The sequence below is a fragment of the Galeopterus variegatus genome, unplaced genomic scaffold, assembly GCF_000696425.1.
Source record: "Galeopterus variegatus unplaced genomic scaffold, G_variegatus-3.0.2 Scaffold223, whole genome shotgun sequence".
NCBI lineage: Eukaryota > Metazoa > Chordata > Mammalia > Dermoptera > Cynocephalidae > Galeopterus > Galeopterus variegatus.
In genome coordinates, this window is record NW_007726334.1 from 158,150 (window position 1) to 161,958 (window position 3,809).

The 3,809-nt window shown below is 44.9% G+C and overlaps 1 non-coding gene across 1 annotated transcript; it reads right to left on the reverse strand.

The window, feature by feature from the left end:
- Positions 1–2,360: 2,360 nt before the first annotated feature.
- Positions 2,361–2,435, reverse strand: TRNAI-GAU. Its single transcript has one exon. It is a non-coding gene; the product is annotated as a tRNA-Ile (tRNA).
- Between the last annotated feature and the right edge of the window lie 1,374 nt (positions 2,436–3,809).

A 3,809-nucleotide genomic window follows, 5' to 3' on the forward strand; every position in this document is an offset into this window, starting at 1 on the left:
TTCAAACGATTTTAGCCTTACATCTTTCTGCTGGCCCACATTATGAACAGCAATCCATCAAAAATCAAATAAATATTCTTTTATAATCAACTATGTTCATTACACTTAATATTTTATTTCTGCCATAGCATAATTTAAATCATTACTTCCAAGCTATTTGTTTTCCAGTTCCCGGGTCTAATGAAGTTTTCCAATTGTAATGTCTACATAGTTTTCTCCAATGGCAAATTGGCCCTTTAAATGAATTTTCCAGTGGCCCTGGGACACTATATTATCCAGAGTAGAGCTTTTTGGGTGAGGCAAATTAGCAGTGACAAACTCAGCTGGGACACTGAAGCCCAGTCTCTGTGGGTGCAGGGTTATGACACAAAAATCTACTGAAAAGTGTTGGGGACTGAGGTTAAGGGTTAATGCAGTTGGGAAATCTGGAGCCTGTCTTCAGAGCAGCTAGGAGAGGTTTATAAGTTGCAGGGATTTCCCTGACAACTTCCAGAAGGCTTCTAACTCCTTCTGCAAAAGTGGCTCAGATGGGTTTGCTCTTCCTCACTCCCTAGCCACACTCTGAATTGTAGGGCCCTGTTGTCCTGGTCACTCCCCAGGTGACAAGCTCCTAGTGTGGCCAGTGGGTGGATGGGAGAGCCTGGGCTGGGAATCTGGACCATCACAGTGCTCTGTTTCCTTCTCCTCACTCTTGTTTTCGCTGTCTTGGTCTAGTTGGGTCCTCTCATGCCAGGGGTCCTGGTGGAGCTCTTTCTAGTTTGTCTGGACAGTGTCTGGTGTGCATACCAAGAGCCAGAGTGAGATAAGATTCCACGATGTCTTCAGCTGAGCTGTTGGCTGAAGCCCAGAGAGGGGGATAAGTCTTCTGGGAAATTCTATTAGATCTATTGCCCTATTTAATAGTAGGCACAGTATTAAAATAAAAATGTAATAATATTGCAATGTAGATTGTGTCCAACTCAAGGGAGAAACAAGGACCCTGAGGACTGTAAGTTAAAGACCTTGCTTCTCTCTTTCTGGCTGTCCCACTTAGTGGACAAGTGGCAATCAGCAGATCACCTAATCTCCCTGGGGCTTTGTTTCCTCATCTGTCAAATGGGGACAGTAATACAGTAACGGGGTTATTGTGAGGATCAGTGAGACAGTGTATGCAGAAACAGAGGAATACATGCCAAGGATTTCACTCTTTCTGTCTCATGGACATTTTAAGGATTGGAAACACAAAAGACCTCCTCTCAAGAAGTTAATACAATACAAACCATTTATGATTACTGACCAGTGAAGCATGATTTACCACATTTTCCAAATTCTGAATTGAGAGGTCAGTAATGGTGTTTTGATAGTCCCCAGCTAAACTGGGTTTCCAGTACCAGAGTGGCTAGCCACCCTGCCCTGATGGGAAATGAAGGGGAGCTGGTGTGGGTGTTTACAGTGCACCTTTCACAGGGTACTTCTGTTACCTGGCAAACAGCATAATGTCTAGCTGTCTGATCTGAGACACGGGAAACTCTCTTATACTGGCAGACGCTCTTGCAGCTCTCATCTGACCTGTGCCCAGCTTCTGCCTGCCTGACTGTGCTCTGGTGCTGGGAGCTTGACTTTGTGTTCCCTGTCCTGAGAAATCCCAGCCTGCGGCAGCCCCTGGCTCTTCAGATGGAAAGCGCAAACTCCACAACAGGAGTCAAGCTCAGCTATTTTTACTTGCAGGTCCTAGGCAGGGAGGGCACAATGAGTCATCCTTGTCACCTTCCCCAGGTCATGAGAGACAGGAATAAGGAGTCAGGCAGAGAGAGAGAGTGTGTGGCAACTAGCAGTACATATCAGGGAACGAGATCACTTTAAGTTCACAGGCAGGTGCCTGAATGGCCCCTTTAAAGGAAGAAGTGGGAAAGCAGGAGCCCAGTCTGCTAGGCTGGTGAGATGCCTCTAAATTCTTGTCTGTGGCCAGCAGCTGGAGCCACATGGGTGTGGCGGGAACTGGAACCTGTGTCAAGGGCGACTGAGCCCTGCTTCTGGTATGAGAAAGTTAAACCTGCATTCAGAATGGACACCATGGCAACGTAAAAGTATAAGAACTCACTACAACTCACCCCTTGGTGCCTCACCATCATGCTACAAGTATAAGGCAGTTGTAGTTCAAGTGGTGAAGATCTACTGACTGTGAGGGAAAGTGGTTGTGGTGGTTGCATCTGCAAGGGGAGAGATTGTGGTGGAAAGCTGGAGGGCAGTAATAGGAAAAGACATCAGGGAGTGGGTGGTCCTCTCCCCAGGGGGTCAAGGAGTTGACTGATATGGGGCTTGTACATCCTGGGGAAAATAATAATCTCCATTAAATTTATTTATTTTAGTTTTTTTGTGGCTGGCCAGTAGGGGGATTTGAACCCTTGACCTTGGTGTTATCAGCACCGTGCTCTAACCAACTAAGCTAACCAGCCAGCACTTCTGTTGATTTTTGTAACTTGTATCAGAGTTCCCTGTAGGTATGGGAGTGCAGGGGTGTACATCTAAACAGAGAGTAAGAAGCATATCAGGATCATGGGTTAAGCAGACAGTGAGTTCACGAAGAGCAAACAAATTCCTGTGTCCATTGGTGATTTAGGAAAGGCAGTCTATGGGGCATCACTGGGGTGGAGGTTTAGTGAAAGGGGTAAAGTCTGCTGCAGCACAGGGGCAAAGTCATCTCTAAGGTTGAGGTTTTGGGTTAGGGTGATGTAGTCTGAGTTGATGTCATCCCCAGTGGTGAGATTTTAGGCCAGGACAATGTCATCTGGAATGTGGGACTAAGTATCTTCTTCCAGTGCGTACCCATTAGAGTTGATGTGGACCTCAGAATTTGTCATATTTGGTTAAAACAATGGTCTACTGGACATTTTGGGCCTTTGGTTATAAACCTATAAAAGCACCTAAACCAGTAGTAATCAGACCAGCTATCAATTGGATAGTGTGCAGCTGCACCTGAAAGGGTTTGTTTTTGGTGGCAGTTTAGGTTTAAATGACTCCCATATCAGATGAGCAGCTGCCTGGCCTGTGGGACAATCTGTAGTAATGTGTCCCAGGGGAGAGTGTTTCCTCAATGTGTCCTCCATCCTTTATAGGATGGGGTGAGATGGAAAATTTATAAAAATAGGTTAAGGACTGTAACAAACTAGAGAACTTTAGGGGTTTCTTTGTTGGGCTGGAGTTTGGAAAGGGATTGTTTGAGGACATCATTATGTCTTTCAATTACATCAGTTATTTGGGACCTATCAGAAACATGGAAGTTCTATTGAATGCCTCCTTTAAGAGCCCAGCATGGTGGGTTCTGAGAAGTAAAATGTGTGCCTTAGTGTTGCTTTGTCTCCCACAGATTTGTCACATTTCTTCCCTTGGGTGACGGAGCTGCAAAGGATTACTCAAAGCTCATCTCTTCAGAGCAGTGAGAGACCCCGAAGGGGTTAATCTCCTGGAATCATCAAGAGCGAGGCATTCCTTTCTTTGGGAAATTAACCATGAATGGGGTATTTGCCCCACATTTATTCTCCAGACCAGGAAGTTATAGGAAAAGAACATAGGTGGGGTTTTAGCTAAGTATAGTTTAACAAGTTTAACAACAGAGGCTAGTAACATTGGTAAAACAAGCAAAGTGACATTCCGTAATTCAATTTGCAAAAGGTTAAGTTGACCTTCCAACAAAAGCTTGATCTTAGCAAACATTCTCTATCCCTACAGCAGCTTCCCCAGCATTTATATATCAATCAAGTAACTTGTCTGTCCTTGAGCCAGCAACCTTGCTGTGTTACAATTCTTTCTTACAATGGAGACTTTAGCTT